At 40.3% G+C, this 20,588-nt stretch overlaps 1 protein-coding gene across 1 annotated transcript in view; it reads left to right on the top strand.

Annotated features, from left to right (window-relative positions):
- lrrc4ca (leucine rich repeat containing 4C, genome duplicate a) overlaps nt 1-20,588 on the top strand; it is a 1,033,148-nt gene that overhangs the window by 431,330 nt on the left and 581,230 nt on the right. Inside the window, exon 9 of the mRNA XM_059975961.1 lies at nt 7,221-7,338. The gene's annotated coding sequence lies outside the window, so the exon portion shown is untranslated. The remainder of the gene's footprint in view (nt 1-7,220; nt 7,339-20,588) is intronic.

Here is a 20,588-nt window from a genome sequence, read left to right as displayed (position 1 = left end):
AGGATATTGCATGTGTGGAATTCAAAGCTGTTGCACAGTTTCAAATAAAGGATTGTTCATGTTAAGACAGGGCTTTGGAGGAATTTCGTCTCTCAGAGGGTCATTGGCATTTGCCATGTTCTTTCCCATAGAGCTGACGAGGCTGAATCTTTGAAGATATTCGATATTGAATTAAATTGATTCTTGGGTAATCAAGAGCTGTGGGGAAGAGGAAGGGAAATGGAGCTGAGGTTAAGGTCAAAGCAGCCATGATTTTCTGTTTTGAGGAACAGGCTTGAGAGGCTGCATATTCCCACTTCTCCTCCTTTGTCTGATGTTGTTATAAATTGAAAGGTTATAATAGTTCTCCAAGAGGACTACAATAGAGGCTTGCATGCCTCAATGACTCAGAGAGCTATGTTAGCTGGAGTCAGGGCCTTGTGCTTTGACTCTTGGTAAGATCAAAGGGTAGAGGCCAACCTAAGAGTGATCCACCGGTCGGCCAGGTTTCGGAGTTCAGCTCAGTGCTGACAATCCTGACTGGTCAAAAAAAAATTGCTATAGAAACAGCAGTGAAGTATCTTTCCATGTCTCTGGTCAAGGAAGGACATAGACGGAGGACCTTCATTACTGCCCTAAACGCCAGCGGTGTACTGGGCAGTAACGAATAACTAACTAGATAATAGTGCAAAACAGCAAATTCTCAATCTTCACTATGTTGTTACACAAAAATATACAAAATAAGTTGTTCAGCTTTGAAATGCAATCACTTTGTTATAATGTGTTTTTCTTCGAAGTCATCCTGAAGGCATACAAGATTATTATAAAGCTGCCAACAATAAAACCTGTTAGGAACAAATACAATATCACAGGGGTTTTTTTATATATAACTTTGAAGTATGCCAGTAATGTTATTCCTTTAACTTTTTGAGTAAATGTTTATTTTTGCAGCATGTTTCACATCTGATGCTAATGAGGCCGAAAGGAGCTGTGCACCTAAGCTCTTGAATTTGGTTGCCTAGAAGTTCATTCATTGATTTCAGAGGCCTACCACACTGTGCAACCAAATTGTGCATCTGTCGCCACTGAATAGGAATGTAATTCTGATCACCCTTCTCTTGGTGGGGTGGGGTGGGGTGGGGGTGGCACAGTAGCATAGCGATTAGCTCAATGTTTTTATAGCTCAGGGCATTACAGTTCAGAGTTCAAATCCAGAGAAAAAGGAGTTCCCACGTTCCTTGCCGTAGAATGCATGGGTTTTCTCCTGGTGCCCTGGTCCTCCACAAGTCCAAAGACATACCGTTTAGTAGGTTAACTGTTCATTATAAATTATCCCGTGATTTAGTTAAGGTTAAGTTGGTGGTTTATGGGCAGTGTGGCTCGAAGGGCCATAGGGCCTATTCCACACCCTGTCTCTAGACAAATAAATAAATAAATATATATATTCTTGAAAACTGGCATTTGACCTGTACTTGCTGGATTTCTGAAGAAGGGGGGGGGGGTGGTTCTCATTAACACCTACTGAATAATGAAAGGCTCAAATAGAGTGGATACAAAGAGGATGTTTCAAATGGGGAGACAATCTAAGATCGTAGGGCACAGGTGCGCAGCCCTTTAGAACAGAGATAAGGGTGGCCTAATTCTGCTCCAACGTTTTATGGCTTTAAGAGAAGAAATATCCACCTGATGTGTGTGTTTTTCAATCATTCACGGCAACATAAGCATAAACTGGAAAAAAAAAGCTTATCTAGCCAGTTTCTGATTTCCTGAGAAATGCTAGTTGACTTTACATTATACTCACTTCACGGTGAAATTATTTAGATAAGGACAACCAAGTCAAACAGAAAGGTTGATTCTTTAGAAAGGCACTTCCACCTGGAGCAGGATTTACAGGGAGTGATGGTCAGAAAACTGTTCTGCGTGTGTAATTTGAAATTATAGACAATAGACAATAGGTGCAGAAGTAGACCATTCGGCTCTTCGAGCCTGCACCGCCATTCTGAGATCATGGCTGATCATCTACTATCAATACCCGGTTCCTGCCTTGTCCCAATATCCCTTGATTCCCCTATCCATAAGATACCTATCTGGCTCCTTCTTGAAAGCATCCAGAGAATTGGCCTCCACCGTCTTCTGAGGCAGTGCATTACACACCTCCACAACTCGCTGGGAGAAGAAGTTTTTCCTTAACTCTGTCCTAAATGACCTACCCCTTATTCTCAAACCATGCCCTCTGGTACTGGACTCTCCCAGCATCTGGAACATATTTCCTGTCTCTATCTTGTCCAATCCCTTAATAATCTTATATGTTGCAATCAGATCCCCTCTCAATCTCCTTAATTCCAGCGTGTACAAGCCCAGTCTCTCTAAACTCTCTGCGTAAGACAGTCCAGACATCCCAGGAATTAACCTTGTGAATCTACGCTGCACTTCCTCTACAGCCAGGATGTCCTTCCTTAACCCTGGAGACCAAAACTGTACACAATACTCCAGGTGTGGTCTCACCAGGGCCCTGTACAAATGTAAAAGGATTTCCTTGCTCTTGTACTCAATTCCCTTTGTAATAAAGGCCAATATTCCATTAGCCTTCTTCACTACCTGCTGCACTTGCTCATTCACCTTCAGTGACTGATGAATAAGGACTCCTAGGAATAAGGACTTTGTATTTCTCCCTTACCTAACTCTACACCGTTCAGATAATAATCTGCCTTCCTGTTCTTACTCCCAAAGTGGATAACCTCACACTTATTCACATTAAACATCATCTGCCAAGTATCTGCCCACTCACTCAGCCTATCCAAGTCACCCTGAATTCTCCTAACATCCTCAGCACATGTCACACTGTCACCCAGCTTAGTATCATCAGAAAACTTGCTGATGTTAATTACTTAATCAAGGAATGATTATGAGCCAAGAGTAAGTACATTTGAACCAGAGATTTATGCAAAAATCATCCCAAGCCGGTATTTTCCATTTCTGGAACTGCTTATTTTGTTTCTTTAGATTATTTTACCTTTAAATAAATTGCATACTGTTGCCAAAAGGCAAATTCCCACTAATATGGCTTCTGGTTTCTTTTATTGTCATTCAGCATCAAAGAAAGCTGGCCTCCACTTCAGTTCTGTGGGTTCTGAGATGGTGATGAGACCAGTATGAGGCTTGCAAACTTTGCCACAGCCAAGCCTGGAGATGTCTGATGTCAATATAGTTGTTGCACTTTTCCCACAAGCTATAACTAATACCAAACAGCGTGGGACTAAGGAGATCTGTCAGAAATTAATTAATTATTTCCACGATCATATCCAAAGACTTGAATACAAGATCCAGACTGACTCGTCTCATCCACCTGCCTTATCAAGTATCAGTTGCCCCGCCTGCAGATTTCTCAACAGCTGGAAAAACCAATAAAGCTGGAGAACAGGCAGTGATCTTTGACCTTGAAGGGCTGCCTGGAAGAGAGGAACCGTACTAGCAACATTTACTCTGTGCCCACTTTATTAGGTACACTGGTACTCTTGCTCGTTAATGTAAGTATATAATCAGCCAATCTTGTAGCAGCAATCCAATGCATAACAGCATGCAGGCATGATCATGAGGTTCAGTTGCTGTTCAAACCAAACAATAGGATAGGTCAGAAATGTGATCTAATGGCACTTGACCATGGATGTTTGTTGGTGGTAATGCAGTGCTTTGAATATCTCAGAAAATGCTGATCTCCTGGGATTTTCATGCACAACTGTCTCCTGCGTTTACAGAGAAAGGTGAGCAAACAAGAATAAAAAAACATGTATTGGGCAGCAGTCCTGTGAGCAAAAACACTATGTTAATGAGAGAGGTCAGAGGTGAATAGCCAGACTGGTTCAAGCTGTCAAGAAGGCAACAGTAATTCAGATAACCACGTATTACAACAGTGATGTGCAGAAGAGCATCTCTGAATGCACCACGCATCTTGAAGTGGACGGATTACAGAAGCAGAAGGCCAGGAACATATACGCACTGGCTACTTTATTAGGTACCTCGTGAAGTGGCCACTGAGTGTATCTTAATAAGTGTGAGTGTGTGTTACCTTCAGCTGCAGGCAATGAATTACAGTTTGAAAATTCGCATCTCATTCCATAAAGGTTGTACAGTTGTGCCATGCACGCATCTCCTTTCAGGAAAGGTGTATTTTCTATTGATAACTGCTTAGCTGCAATAAATAATCTGTTATCAGTTGACAGTGTAGGACAGTGTAACTGTAAGTATAAATTCTGAAACTGCTTCTACTCACTCTTAAACAAGAGAAAATCTGTAGATGCTGGAAATCTGAGCAACACACACAAAATACTGAAGGAACTCAGCAGGCAATGCAGCATCTATGGAAAAGAGTACGGTCGACGTTTCAGGCCAAGACCCTTCAGCAGGACTGTCACTCTTGTCACTTGTTAAAAAAATATTTCATGACTTGAATACAGAATAAGTTGCTACTATTTCCTAACCTAGATGCATCAGTGAAAATTAAAATTCTGAATGAATCAAAGTGTCCGTGGCACATCAGAACTCCAGATATGCAACATTTTGGAATTTACTGGCAGTCTCAAACTGCTGGCAGGACCCCATGAACCCCTCATACAATCTCTTCTCTCTCCTGCCGTCTGGGAAAAGGCACCGAATCATTTGGGCTCTCGTGACCAGACGATGTAACAGTTTCTTCCCCCAAGCTATCAGACTCCTCAATGCTCAGAGCCTGGCCTGACACCTTACTGCCCTATTCCTGTTTATTATTTATTGTAATGCCTGCACTGTTATTGTGCACTTTATGCAGTCCTGGGTTGGTCTGTAGTCTAGTGTAGCTTTCTCTGTTTTTTTTTAAGTAGTTCAGTCTAGTTTTTGTACTATGTCATGTAACTCGATGGTCCTGAAAAAACATTGTCTCATTTTTACTATATATTGTACCAGCAGTTATGGTCGAAATGACAATAAAAGTGACTTGACTTGACTTAGTCTGACCTACTAATTGAAACAGTAATGATTTTGAGTTCTGTATTCCGATGAGACGTTGATCTTGGTTAAAATAATACTGAGTAAAAATTATATCCTTTCAGTGTCTTTGCTTGTGCTATTATTGGGGTAATTTTAGAATTTTCTGTTCTGAAACATCGAAGTAGTTCTGATAAGTTCTTTCAGCAAAAGATTTTAAATTTCAAGTACTGCCTTCAGTAGAAGCAAAACTCTGCCCTTATTAAAATAATGTAGAGGTCAAAGCTTCAACTTCTACAATTTATTTTGAATACAAGTGTTTTGGAGTGTGGGATTTTGCCCTTACCTGCAGCAGATACTTTATTATGGAAAAGTCTTAGGCAGATATACATACCTAGGGTGCTAAAACCTTTGCACAGTAATATATTTGTCACTGTGGAATAGACAGTGAGTTTATAAATCTGGCAGGAGCAAAGGATACTGGGAATGGTGAGGATGGATCGCTGGGGGGTAGGTGGAAGAGGTGCGCCAGGGGTAGAGTTTGGCACAGGTGCATGCACACCTAGCCTGAGACAGCTGGCAAGGTTAGTGAATCCCATAATTGGTTTATTGATCATTACAGAATGTCTCTCTGGTGCTTCCCACTCCTTCCCCTCCCCTCCCTGTTCCCCTTTCCCCAACCTGAGATTCCCCTCTCTCGTTCCAATCTCAGTCCACAATAGAGAACCATATCAGAATCAGGTTTATCACCATTCACATATGACATCAAATTTATTTTTATTTGCGGCAAAAGTAGTGCAACAGTACTGTGCAAAAGTGTTGGGTACCTTTGCTGGAGTATATGTATGTGCCTAAGACATTTGCACAGTACTGTAATTCTTGTCATCTTTGTAATTAACATACAAATTAAGGCAGGGGATTTTGCACAAAATAAAGCAGAAGAACCAGGTGACACATTGACTTGCTGATAGTGACACAGGTATATGAAAGTAAATTTTCTCTCAGAGTACATAACTTGCTTGCCCTGTTGTGTGTGGTACAGGACTGAAAATTTTACACAAGACTCAGTGATTCTTACAGAACACAACTTTGTTTTATACTGCTGAAGAACGGGTAATACATAACTCCTGTTAGGATTTTGAAACTTACTCATTTTTCCATGAAGTGTCAAGTAAATATTTGGTCGGGCTTTCTAAGTGATACTTCATTAGCATGTTAAGACAGAACCATTCATTTGCCATATGAAGACTGGATTTCTGTTGAGGTTGGTTCAGCTGTTGAGGGTATGATTACTAGTGGTAAAGACAATGTACTTATGCTGTTATATAGTGCAATTGGTGTCACAAACTTAGAGTAAAACTCTATATATTCAAGTCTGTGAAGTGGGACCTGCATCTACAATCTTCATCCAGAGTTCCACACTTTATTCAAGGATGATATCTAATTAAAATAAAAATATGCTGAAGTATCATCTTCAAAGAATAAACTAATTTAGAGTCCTTTCTGAGGGTACTAATCCCTTTAAAAAAACCTCTCGAATCACATCAAAAACAAAAGGGGAAAATGATAATGTAGGGGCACATAATGAGCAATATTATCCAATCAAAATCATTGTTGCTACTTGCATGCAGAGATCTGAAGTGGCACACAAGTTCTTACTAATTAACTGTTATAATTTAGTTGTATCAGAAATCTTCTTATGTTATTTGATGTGTATTATTTATGAGTTAGTTACTTTTTTGACTGATGAGAAGGATGTTTGGCCCAACAGGTCAATGCCAGCTCTCAACAGTGATTCCATTTGTCTCTCAGTCCCTTCTTATTTCCCTTTGCATTTGTAGCTTATTTTCTCTTGACTTGCCATCAATTCCCCTTCCTTTCTTTTGTTTTGTCATTTACAGCAGGCATGTAATTTCATTTTTATTTTATTTAAAGTTACAGCACAGCAACAAAACTAACAAGCCTGTGCCTGTACTATCTGCCGGCTCGATATGTTGTAAATAGTGCTATAAATGTAACAATCCATTTATTGAGCAACAAGTAAGATGAGGTGGATAAATTTTTCATCATTGCATTTTTCCATAAAACTGATAAGATCGATGTGGTAACGCTGGACTTACCTTTTAGTTGGATTAGAGAGAAGAAAACATTTTTATGTAAAGGGGAATTCCCTGAGAGTAAGATTGAGTATTTAATTCTAACTCCAGTATGAATTTTACTCAAAAACTTTTAACTATGAATTTAATGCTCTAAAGTCCTAATTATATTTAACTTATTTTCAGGCAATGAAAATTATCGCTGATGTATGAAGAAGAACTCATCTGATTGCGTTGACTGATGTTTTGAGTTGCTTTGATGCAGACTATTTCACTTTTTACAGAAGAACCCAGAAAATGACTTGTGAGTATATGAATTGAGTAGTAACTTTCTTTCCCCCTCTCAATATTGTAAAATTAATGTTGCTTGTAAATTTTGATAATTGCATTTTGGAAATTGTGCTAAATTGTATTAGTTTAATTGTTACTATTGGCCGTTAAAGTCAGCATTATGATGGGCCTGTGGTTATTCAACCTTCTGGGTTTAGTAGTCAGGCTGCATCACAGATGATCCATCTGCTATTGTCAGTTTTCCTGTTAAAATCTAACTGAGAATGTGGATTTATGAGACTGCACCTTGTGGGTTGTTTAATCAGTGTCATGACAGTTACTTTGGCTGAGGAACAATTTTTGCTGCACGTTCTTGTTGGAGGTAACATCATAAGATTTGTTATAATTGGAAACAATTCTAAAAATTCTGAAAAATAATCTGCAGGATACAGCAGAAGGTTCTGTTCAGGTAATATATCAAACCAATAGCCAGCTGCTTGAATAACAAACATTGAAGTGAGATTTTGATCTCTTCCATGTGCGTCAAACAACGGAAATTTTTGGTCCTCCCCAGTGTAAGAATAACTAAGAATGAGTGATATGAACTAAGTAACTTAGTAATAATTCAACATTGAATCATGATGTCATTTCTATTGAGGTTCTTTATTTCTTGCAAATATGAATGTTGATGATTTAGCAAATTTGACGTGTCTTTTAGATAATATAGTAAAACACCTACAATTTACCGTAACCTATCATCTTGAATACTTTGACCAGCAAAGTACTGATTATGGTCTAACGTATTATTTATTGCATGAAATTCAATGCACGAACTTTGTTAAATGGAAGACAGAAAAATATAAAATCTTAAAATAAGTAGCTAGAATCATTCAGCAGTCCAACCACCATCTGAGAGGGAAGATTTGGGGTTAACAGAGCTGATGGAGGGTTCATTTGTTGGCTGCAGTAAGCCCTCATGCCATTCCTGTGGCCACACTTACATTTCTCGGCTCTGGAGATTGATCAACCTGGGGATCTGGATTCTGTGGATGAAGCTTCAACTGATAGATCCTGGGGCTCCAGCTGTAGAAGAACCAAATGATCCTTTGACAGCTTTCCAAAGCTTTTTAATATTATTGAATTGTCTCTGTTAATCAGACACTTCTGAAAACTTTCAAATACTATTAAAAAGTGTGAAAAAATAGGAAAAATACTTTCAAGAAAATCTTAACACAACTAAAATGAATTAAGAACATAAAGATTGTTTGTTTTAGTGCAGCTAATCTATGTGAACTGCATGAAGTAACCTGAGCAGGAGAGTTTTTAAAGTGGAAAACCTGTCTCACTTGGGCAATTCCACTCTCTCAACCTTAAAAATACGAGCCCAGTGGTTTGAATAGTTGATACAATTGGAGTCGTCTTAGGCTGCAGTGGATGACCATCACTTCTTCTGTGCCTTTTCATGCCCTTCACTCCCCATAAATTGTTGCAGAGCTGCCTTCCTGGCTGTTGGGTCTCACCCTGAAACCAGTCTGCCAGAACTGCCTTTTCATGCTAGTGCAAGCATGTCCTTCTCTCACCAAGGTATGAGTCCCACCAGCAACACTCACTAGGCCGGGGGTCGGCAACCTGCGGCTCCCGAGCCATTTGTGGCTCTTTCACCTCTGTGCTGCGGCTCCCTGTGGCTTTGGGAAATAATTGGTCAGTATTTAATTAAAATGTATTTTATGTTAGTTTGTTAGCTTTTGAAATGTAATTCTAAATTTGAAGATTATGGTGATCTTGTACAATGTAAGTGTGGCGACACATTTTCTGACACATCCGAAACGGCTCTCAATTAGCCAGCATTCCGGCTAAGGGAGATTGCCTACGGGGGTTTGTGAGTACGTGTCTTTTGCAGCATCTGCGTCCATGGGGGCTGGGTTGAGGGAGGCTTAGAAGCAAGGCTGTTTAGTTCGAATAAAGTTATTCGACTGCAGTTTACTGACTGCCTGAACACACCGCTGCAACGTGTTTTTATCGCTATTAATATACGTCACCACTGCCAATACCTGACACCCGCCAGTGCGCGATTTCTTTAATTTTTCGATCCAAGGTAAGCCAACTATGGAGAATTCTAAAAAAAGAAAAGTGACTGAAGAAAACAGAACGTTTAATGATACGTGGACAGATTCATTTGCTTTCACTGTTGACGAGACTGGTTTACCGGTATGCTTAATATGCAATGAGAAACTAGCAAACAACAAAAAGTTAAATGTCGCAAGGCATTTCCAGAGTAAACACGCAGCCTTTGCTCAAAAATATCCGGATGGAGATGAGAGAAAAAAAGCCGTTTCGGAACTGATGCGGAAGGTTGATCTGAGCAAAAATCATTTCCAGAAATGGATGAAGTCAGGAAAATCAACGACATACGCCAGTTATATTGCCGCTCAGGAAATAGTCAGGCACGGGAAGCAGTTTACAGATGGTGAATATATAAAAGAATCTTTCATTAAGATTTCAGAACATCTATTCACGGACTTTAAAAACAAGAGTGAAATTGTGCAGAAAATCAGGGATATGCCCCTCTCTGCAAAGACTGTCAAAGACAGAACCATAAAAATGGCAGAAGACATCACAAGACAGCAAATTAAAGACATCAATTCAGCTGTGGCCTACTCGATTGCCTGTGACGAGTCTAAAGACAAAGGCGATATTGAACAAATAGCGTTGTTCTGCCGGTATGTAAACTCTGCCGGGCCACAGGAAGAACTGATTGAGTTGATACCTCTAAAAGACCAAACACGGGGGGAGGACATCTGTGAGGCTGTCTTGAATTGTTTAAGAGCCAAAGGAATAAAGACCACCCATCTGGTGTCAGTAGCTACTGATGGGGCTCCGAATATGACGGGAACGCACAAGGGATTTGTGGCTTTACTGCAGAAGTCGCTGGACAGAAAGCTGCTGACTTTTCACTGCATCTTGCACCAAGAGGCACTGTGCGCTCAAACATTTCCTCCGGAATGCACAGAAGTAATGGATGTTGTCATTCAGATTGTCAATAAAATAATGGCAAAAAGTTTAAATCACCGTCAATTCCGTTTGTTACTGGACGAGATGGAAAGCGCATATTCTGATCTCCTGCTGCACAACAAAGTCCGGTGGCTGTCCAAAGGGGAGGTGCTGAAACGCTTTGTCGCGTGTCTGGAAGAAGTGAAAACTTTCCTGGGCAGCAAAGGGCTCAACTTTCCTGAGCTGGAACAGCCAGAGTGGCTGGAAAAGCTACACTTCATGGTAGACATGACAGCGCACCTGAACACGCTGAACACAGCTCTTCAGGGGAAAGGACGCACAGCCCTGCACATGTTGGAGGATGTCTTGGCATTCGAGCGCAAGTTGACAGTGCTTGCCAGAGATTTACAGAAAGGCACTTTGTCTCACTTCCCCAATTTGAGAGAGTTCAAACAAGGTCACGACATGATAATTTCGGAGTATTTACATTCTGCAATCATCGCAATGCAAACATCGTTTGGGAAACGCTTCTGTGAGTTCAGAGAGGAAAAAAACACATTATCCTTCCCGGTCACTCCCTTAAGCATCGATCCTTCCCTACTGAATACGACTGCATTGGCAGGTGTGAGTCAACCTGATCTTGAGATGGAACTGGCCGACATAGCCGACAAAGACATATGGGTGTCCAAGTTTAGACGCTTGACAGCAGACCTTGAAGATGTTGCCCGTCAGAAGGCCGTTCTTGCTCAGAATCACAAATGGAGTGATATTGAAAACCTTCCAAATCCGGACCAACTTGTGTTTGAAACATGGAATGCTGTGCCCGACATTTATGTAAACATGAAAAAGTATGCGCTTGGAGTCCTGTCGATCTTTGGATCCACATATGTATGTGAGCAGGTGTTCTCCAACATGAACTTTATTAAAAACAAACATCGCGCATGCTTCACAGATGACAGCTTGCGATCCTGTGTAAAGATGAAGGTGACGTCATACAGCCCTGATGTGCAGACGCTGTGCGCTGAGGTCCAGGAGCAGAAATCCCATTAACCAAGTATGATAAATATTTTAATTGCCTATTATTTTATGTATATTCATATTTTTTCATTGTTCAGTGAAATAGTCCTTTTATTTTTCAGGCTGACAGCTGGCTGATGATATTTTTGGTTTGCTGCTGGCGGAAAATTTAAGTTCGGCGTTTTTCATAAATACAAGAAGGACTCAAATAGACATTGAGTATTTTACTTAAAAGTAACTTTCAACCCAACGTCTTTTTTTCGGAGTTCAAAATGTTTTTGTTGCATGCAGAAATGTAATTTCGTTTTCTCTGCAGGAGTTCATCAATTTCATAAATGCAACACATTATAGTTTGTTTATACATAGCATAAAGGCAAAAAAAACGTTGTATGCAGTGTTATTTCATTTTAAATGTCAAACGGGTTTTGCGGCTCCCAGTGTTTTCTTTTCTGTGGGAAACGGGTCCAAGTGGCACTTTCAGTGGTAAAGGTTGCTGACCCCTGCACTAGGCCCAACAGGAACATCATTTTGTAAAATGAAAATTACTATAAGCATCTGCTTCTCAGGTATTGTCTGTCAAAAGAGCTCATAGCCCAAATTGTACTTAACTCTGGCTGGTCTTTAGAGATCCATCAGCTATGTCCTTCATGAGGGTCAGATTTGTGCACTAAAGTATCGGAGAGGAGCTTGAGTCAGTTATATGCAGCTATTCCGTTTTGATTTGCGATTAGAAAGCATGACTAGAAATCAGAATGTAACGTTTTTAGCTTTCCATATAATTAAGTAGATTTTTGTAACCTATTTAATTATTTTTATGTTTTTGGGGTGCATCGTATGAAATATGGATGACGTAGTTGCTCTGATGAAAAGGCTTCTCGTAGAAATTCTGGGGAAGCATACTCACCTGTCATCCCCACTGGACATTCAGCTCTCTCCTGTGGCTCTGAGTGGCTGTTTGCATGCGGCAGCAGACATATCCTGGTATTCAGCCTCAACGAGAGCAAAGACATAAAATTCCTTTAAATTACAAAAATAAATATTGCAAAAAAAGAATGATGAGGTAGTGTTCATGGGTTCACAAACCATTCTATAATTTGACAGTGTAGGAGAAGCTGTTACTAAATCATTGACTGTGGGACTTCAGGCACAGGGCCCTCTTCGGTGATGCAAGAGGTGCAGGAGGAATGGGAAGAGAGCATATCTCAAATGGTGAGAGTTTTTAGTGGCTTAAAGTACCGCATGTTGAAAATGTCAGGGATGATGGGGAAGGCTTTTCCTGTGATGGAGCTCACTGAGTTTCTAACCTTCAGCATCCGCTTCCTATCAGGTGCAATGAAACCTGTCAGCCTGTGATGTAACCAGCCAGAACGATCACCACCTTACACCTGTAGAAACCTATGAGTCTTTGATGACATACCAAATCTCCTCAAACTTTTAATGAAGTTCTAAGTAGCCCATCCAGACACATTTCATATCATAGTCGGAGACTTCATTTGGGTTTATTTGAAGCACTCTCTGTGCAATTATCATCAGCATATAACCTGCCGTATCAGGGGTCCCAATACACATGACCACTGCTAAACTATGATTAGAAATGCCAGTTGTTCCATACTTAGATTGTATTGAAGGAAATCTGATCAACTGGCTGAGCTCCTCCTACCTGCGCACAAGCATAGGCTCAACAACAAGCCTCCAGAGATGATGACAAAAAGGGGGTAGTCGCAGGAGGCAAAGGAGTGGCTATGGGATTGCTTTGAGTTGGTGGACTGGGCCCTGTTTAAGGATGCAAAAGAGGATCTGAATGAATACACCACAGTTGTCACAGACTTTATAAAAACAGTTGTAGCTGCGTGTGGCCCTACAAAATCATTCAGACTCTTCCCTGACCAGAAGCCTTGGATGAACCAGAAGATCTGCAATCCGCTTAGAGCCATTTCAACGGCATTCAAGTCTGGCAACCAAGTAGTCTACAAGGGGTCCAGGTGCAATCTCCGGAAGCCATCTCACAGGCAAAGTGACAATTCTGGACCAAATGTGAATTACTGAAGGATGCACAACAGCTGTAGCAGGGCTTGAATGCTTTTACACCTCACAAAGTAAAACCAAGCAGGGGACATCACAGCCTCATCTCCAGATAACCTCACTGCCTTCTGTGCTCGCTTTGACCATCAAAACATGGAGGAAACTTCATGAGCTCCAGCATCCTCTGATGTCAATCTCTGAAGCCAATGTAAAAGCATCTTACAGGAGTGTGAACCTGCAAAAAGCATCTGTCCCAGATGGGGTACCTGGTCTAATACTAAAGAGCAAACATGAGGAAATCTGCAGATGCTGGAAATTCAAACAACACACACAAAATGCTGGTGGAACACAGCAGGCCAGGCAGCATCTATAGGGAGAAGTGCTGTCGATGTTTTGGGCCGAGACCCTTCGTCAGGACTAACCGAAAGGAAAGATAGTAAGAGATTTGAAAGTAGGAGGGGGAGGAGGAAATGTGAAATGATAGGAGAAGACCGGAGGGGGTGGGATGAAGCTAAGAGCTGGAAAGGTGATTGGCAAAAGTGATACAGAGCTGGAGAAGGGAAAGGATCATGGGACGAGAGGCCATGGGAGAAAGAAAGGGGGAGGGGAGCATCAGAGGGAGATGGAGAACAGGCAGAGTGATGGGCAGACAGAGAGAAAAAAGCAAACAACTAAATATATCAGGGATGGGGTAAGAAGGGGAGGAGGGGTATTAACGGAAGTTAGAGAAGTCAATGTTCATGCCATCAGGTTAGTGGCTACCAAGCCGGTATATAAGGTGTTGTTCCTCCAACCTGAGTGTGGCTTCATCTTGACAGTAGAGGAGGCCGTGGATAGACATATCAGAATGGGAATGGGACGTGGAATTAAAATGTGTGGCCACTGGGAGATCCTGCTTTCTCTGGCGGACAGAGCATAGGTGTTCAGCAAAACGGTCTCACCTTGGGTCTCACCAATATATAAATGGCCACACCGGGAGCACTGGACACAGTATACCACACCAGCCGACTCACAGGTGAAGTGTCGCCTCACCTGGAAGGACTGTCTGGGGCCCTGAATGGTGGTCAGGGAGGAAGTGTAAGGGCAGGTGTAGCACTTGTTCCATTTACAAGGATTAGTGCCAGGAGGGAGATTGGTGGGAAGGGATGGGGTAACAAGTGGACAAGGGATTCATGTAGGGAGCGATCCCTGCGGAAAGCAGAAGTGGGGGAGGGAAAGATGTGCTTGGTAGTGGGATCCCGTTGGAGGTGGTGGAAGTTACGGAGAATTATACGTTGGTCCTGGAGGCTGGTGGGGTGGTAGGTGAGGACAAGGGGAACCCTATCCCGAGTGCGGTGGCAGGTGGATGGGGTGAGGGCAGATGCGAGGGAAATGGGAGAGATGCATTTGAGAGCAGAGTTGATGGTGGAAGAAGGGAAACTTCTTTGTTTTAAAAAAAAGATGACATCTCCTTCATCCTGGAATGAAAAGCCATATCCTGAAAGCAGATGCGGCGGGGACGGAGGAATTGTGAGAAGAGGATAGCATTTTTGCAAGAGGCAGGGTGGGAAGAGGAATAGTCCAGGTAGCTGTGAGAGTCTGTAGGCTTATATTAGATATCTAATACTAAAGACTTGTGCTGATAATTTGGCTGGAGGGTTCATGACCTGTTAGCTGATATTTTTCACCTCTTGCTTTGGCATTCAGAGATATACAGCTGCTTCAAGCAGGATTCAAATATACCGGTGCTTAAGAAGGACGTGGTGAATGGCTGTCCTCCTGTAGGACTTAGATCCACTGTGAGGAAGTGCTTTGCGAGGTTGGTAATGAATCATGTTAACTCCTGCCTGAGAAGTGACTCAGTTCTGCTTCAATTTGCCTTCCGACACAAGAGGTCCACTGCAGGTGCCATTTCCTTAGCTCTTCATTCAACTCTAGAACATCTGGACAACAAAGGTACATGCAGTAGTACATCAGGATGTTCTTTAACGGCGGAGTATTCGATACGACCATCCCCTCAAAGCTAATCATTAGGCTTCAAGACCTTGGTTTTAATAATTCCTTGTGTAATTGGGTCATTGATTTCCTCACTTGCAGACCCGAATAGTTCAGTTTGGCAACAACATGTCCTCCACAATCTCTATCAGCACAGGTGCATCGCAAGGCTGTGTGCTTAAACTTTATACTAAATAGTGTGAGGCTAAGCACAGCTCCAATGCCATTTTTAAGTTTGCTGATACACCACTGTCAGCTGAATCAAAGGTGGTAATGAATCATCATATAGGAGGGAGATTGAAAATCTGGCTGAATAGTGCCACAACAATCTCTCACTCTGGGTCAGCGAGACCAAGGAGTTGATTGTTAATTTCAGGAGAAAGAAACTGGAGGGCATCAGAGGTGAAGAGGGTCTGCAAGTTTAAATTTTTCATTGTTATCACTTAAGAGGATCAGTTTGGGGCCAACATGTAAGGGCAGTTACGAAGAAAGCATGGCAGCACCTTCTTAGAAATTTGCCAAGATTTAGCATGACATCTAAAACCTCCATAGATGTGTGGTGTAGACTATATTGACCTGTTGCATCATGGCCTGGTATTGAAACACCAATGTGCTTGAACAGAAAATCTTGCAAAAGGTAATGAATCCCAGTCTAAAGCTCACCCTACCATTAAATGCAGAGTACTGTCACAGGAAGGCAGCATTCATTATCAAGGACCCCCACTACCCAGGCCACACTTTCTTCTCACTGCTGTCATCAGGAAGAAGGTACAAGAACTTCAGGACCTGCACCTCAAGGTTCAGGAACAGTTATTACCCCTCAACCATCAGGTTCTTGAACCAGAGAGGATAACTTCACTCATCTCTTCATCGAAATCTTCACACAAACTATGGACTCACTTTCAAGGACTCTTCATCGCATGTTTTCGATATTCATTTCTTATTTATTTTTTCTCTTGTATTTGTACAGTTTGTTGTCTTTTGCCCATTGTTTATCCATCCTGTTGAGTGGGTTCTTTCATTGATTATTTTGTGTTTTTGGATTTTCTGTGTATGCCCACAAGAAAATAATCTTTTATGTGACACGTATGTACTTCGATAATAAAATTATTTTGAAATTTGAACTTAAAAGTAAAGTAGCTGGCATGCCTTCTTCGCAATTGCATCAGTGTCCTCTTCTTAATCAAGGGTTGCCTAAACTAATCTACCCAATTCTTAGCTGAGGTCAAAGTAATTTGGGGCAAGAATATTGAAATAATATCGTCTCTGTGACTTGACCACTCCCTGGGATTGCATTGCCTCAGCTCTTTATCAGTAATGGCTTGCCAACATATTAGTACTGTATAACTGCAACTCTTGTTTTTCAACATGTCCCTCACCTGCTCTGCTTATATCTGTCTGTGTGCCTGTCCCTTATCTAATGTTGATCTGTTTTCAGCTCGTTCTACTGAGATATCTGTCATGCTGTCTTTTGTCTTTAGCCAGTTTCATGTGTTGATCTCCCATCTCTCAAATTCTGGTACAACTGCTGTCTTGGTGATATTTTAACTGTTTGTCTTTTAGTCATTCAGCCTCCCTGTTGACCTTTCTCTCACTGTCTCTCTAATAACCTATCTTTTTGTCAGTCTACGCTCACAGTATATCTTTATTTACCTTCCTCCTGTCTTGGTTTTCATTCTTTCTCTACATTTTTGAGTTTCTTTTTAAACTACTGAAAACACATAGCTTTTAGTGAAATATTAAAAAAAAAGTAGTTAAAATTGTTCCAGTGCCAATGTGAAGATGAAACATAGGACAACATTGCATCAGCAGTAGTTGTTCAAGGGGAAATTGCATTTCTCAGGGCAAACCTAGGGCAAAAACAGCAAACCATATTGACCATATTGTGAGAATAGATACCTAACAGCAAGAATGATTTTATTTTATTCAGCTATATCATAATCAATGGCCAAATGAAAAAACTGAGAATTAAAGCAGAATATGTTGTTCTATCAATCCATCCCATTCTTGTAAGATCTATACAGGTGACCCCACCCCTTTACAAAGGTAGAGCATTTCTATGAAACCTTTCTTAAGCCAAAATGGCATAAAGCAAAGAACCATTAATTTATATGGGAAAATTTTTCATAAAAGCAAAAATCCTCTTTCTAATGCGGAAACATGTTAGTAATATATGTCTTTTGTAAAAGCAAAGTGACATAAAGTAAACATTCATAAAACGGGGGACACCTGTATTAGAATATACAGCAACAGATGTCAAAAGAGCCCATTCCCTTTTCTGGTGCAATCATCAATGCATGTGAAAAGGGGCAGAACATTAACATTAGCAGATCTATTCATAGATACTTTTTCCTATAATTTCAATTTAGCAACAGTGTGCTGTAGTGATTTGCTGAACTAGATGCCTTTTTATCAGCAATAAAATACATTCATGAGACTCCATACCGTTTGAAAAGGAAAATGGGTATAAACAAGTAACAATTAAATAAACAAATAGACACCAGAAAAATTTCAGTTCAATCATTTTTTTATCTACCCAAGGTCTTGACAATGTTTAAAGCTATTGATAATCATTTATATGAATTGACTGATCATGTTTAAAATTCAACCATGGAAATTTCTCTTATTCAAATACTATTCCCTAGGTTATCATCAGTAAATTTAGGAAAAATCACCCTGCAGGACAGAAAAAAATGACCTTGCATTCTTTTCCACGTAGAATCTCTGGGATAGAATTTCTGCCCATTTGGAAACAATATCATTGATAATATTCAAGCTCTCCAGCTTTCTAGCTGGGAAGCAGAACTATATAATGAACTGCACTGTTGCTCGATGATTGAGGAAATCTATGATTATTTTTAACTTAAAGCTAAATGTATTCAAAAAAGTTTAAATGGGTTAGGTATGACCTTCCCCCCCGGCCCCCTTCAAATTACTTGTCCTGTGAAGGAAGCACACAATAGTAGCACAGAGAAAGATCCTGGTATTATTGCTATGTTATAGAGTATCCTAACACCGATTGCTAGTAACTCATCAATAATATTTGTGGCATACATAATTATTTTAAAAACCTGTTTTGCTTGCTTAACTGCACACTTCTTGGATGAACTGGTGGCTATTGCTTGTTCTTGAATTCCTGGTGAGCTAATTGTTAAATTATCAAGTGGCCAGTAAACATGCATGGTCTAGTCAGTGGTCAATTGAAGAGGCATCTCCAACTAATATACAGCAACACAAAATAATTTGCTTCCTCATAGCAGATGGAAATTAATTCAAACAAGTGCTAAGTGTTGCATTTGAGTAAGATAAACCTGGAAAGGACTTGCACAGAACAACACAAGACACTGAAGAGTGTTGGAGAACAGCGAGAGATCAATGGGTACAACTACATCAGTTCCTTGATCAACATTAATGTCAAGGTAGATATGGTAGAAGGCATTTTCCATGCTTGCCTTCACTGCTCATTGAGTACAAGAGTTGAGAGATGAGACCTTCTGGTACAATTACTAGATAGTGGTGTAGCTTGTAGTTCTGGTCATTTAGCTGTAGGAACAATGAGATTAAGCTGAAGAAAATATTCACAGGACTAAAGGCTTAAATTATAGGGAATGATGGGATAGGTTTTCCCATAAATATAGAAAGCTGAAGTGTGACCTTGTAAAGATATTTAAAATCATGAGGGGTGTATATAAAGTTAATGATCACAGTCTTTTGTCTAAGGGTATATTTTTAAGGTGAGAAGGGAAATGTATGAAGAGTACTTGAGGGACAAATTTTTCACACAGAAGTGGGTGTTTATGTGGAATGAGCTGTCAGAGGAAGTGGAAATGTCAGGTACTATTACAATGTTAAAAGAACACTTAGTCAGATATATGTATAAAAAAAAGTTCAGAGCCAACTGCAGGCAAATGGCACCACCTCAAATAGGCAATTTAGTTGGCATAATTGAGTGGGGCAGAAGGGCGTGATTCTGTGATGTGCAAATCTATGAATCCAGATGAATCTGGTGAGTTTGAGAATAATTTCAAATGCACAAAGGTAACATCCAGTAAATGCTAGAAATCAGAATTAAAAAAATAGGGAATGTTAGATAAAAAAAAACAGCCTCTATGAGAGGAAAATAATTAATAGTTTGAATCAATTACCTTTTATATGAACAGATAGTTCTTTAGACACAGAAAGATAATGTGAAGTGGGTGATGGACAGCTTTTGGAACAAAAGCATGAAAGGGGAAACATTGGGAAGGATGGACAGCAGGAGAAACATTACATAGTAGAAGATAAAAACACTTAGTAAAGGAATAAAGGAAAAAATGAGTCTAGACTCTCAAAAGTGTAACAGTGAATAGTGGCAACGCTGTCTGAAATTAGCCTCTATGGTTCTTCATTTAATTGTCTGGGATATATTTCATTCAGGACTGGTAAGTTATGGCTTTTCAAAAATATTAAGCTCTAATATACTTTCTCTTTTACTGTGTTTATCCCATCCAGCATTTCACACCTTTTCTATATATGTATCACTGCCCATTGTGAAGAAGGCCACAAAGTATTCGTTACTCATATTCCCGGCCCCCATACATAAATAATCTTTTTAGTAATCAATAGGTCTTTTTCAGTCATCCTTTTTGAGCTTGCTGAATGTGCATATCATCGCCAATTTATTTTTCATGTCTTTGCTTTTCTAATTTCCCCTCTAATTTCCCCTCTGCTATATCAGTGCTTTTCTTAGTTTCCACAGCAGTAAACTCATAGTTCCTGACATTATATTATGCCTGTGCATTTTGTCATCCAGGGAACTCTTCAACTGACAGCAACTCCTTCCCATTGACAGAACAGCTTCACTCTGATTCCTTGGAATCCCCTTCCTTAATGCTTTCCATCGCTCCGACACTGATTTACCTTTGAGTCACAATTTCTGGTGCACAGTTCCTAAAGCACTCCTTAGTCAACCAAAATTTGCCTACTCTCAATTTAATGGCAGGTTAAAAGCTGCTGAAAAATTGTCAGAAAGATGGCTTCAGCCTCTTAATGGGGTAAAAAGAGAAAAAAAGGCAAAGAACATTTTCAAATCTTCAAATTACATGGCAGAGAAAGTGCAGTAAATCAGATCGGTATGAAGAGGACCAGCAATGCTGTGATATTCTGTTAATAGATTATGATGTTATAAGTCCAATTAAACCTACTGAAACAGTAATAACTCAGTGGCTATTAATTTCTTTGTACTTCATGAGTAGGAAGGGTGATTAGAAACTGAGAATTTAATTTTTTCTAGCTCGCCAT

This window comes from Hypanus sabinus, chromosome 7 (genome assembly GCF_030144855.1).
Source record: "Hypanus sabinus isolate sHypSab1 chromosome 7, sHypSab1.hap1, whole genome shotgun sequence".
Taxonomy (NCBI): Eukaryota; Metazoa; Chordata; class Chondrichthyes; order Myliobatiformes; family Dasyatidae; genus Hypanus; species Hypanus sabinus.
This window is presented reverse-complemented; position numbering and strand designations above follow the sequence as displayed.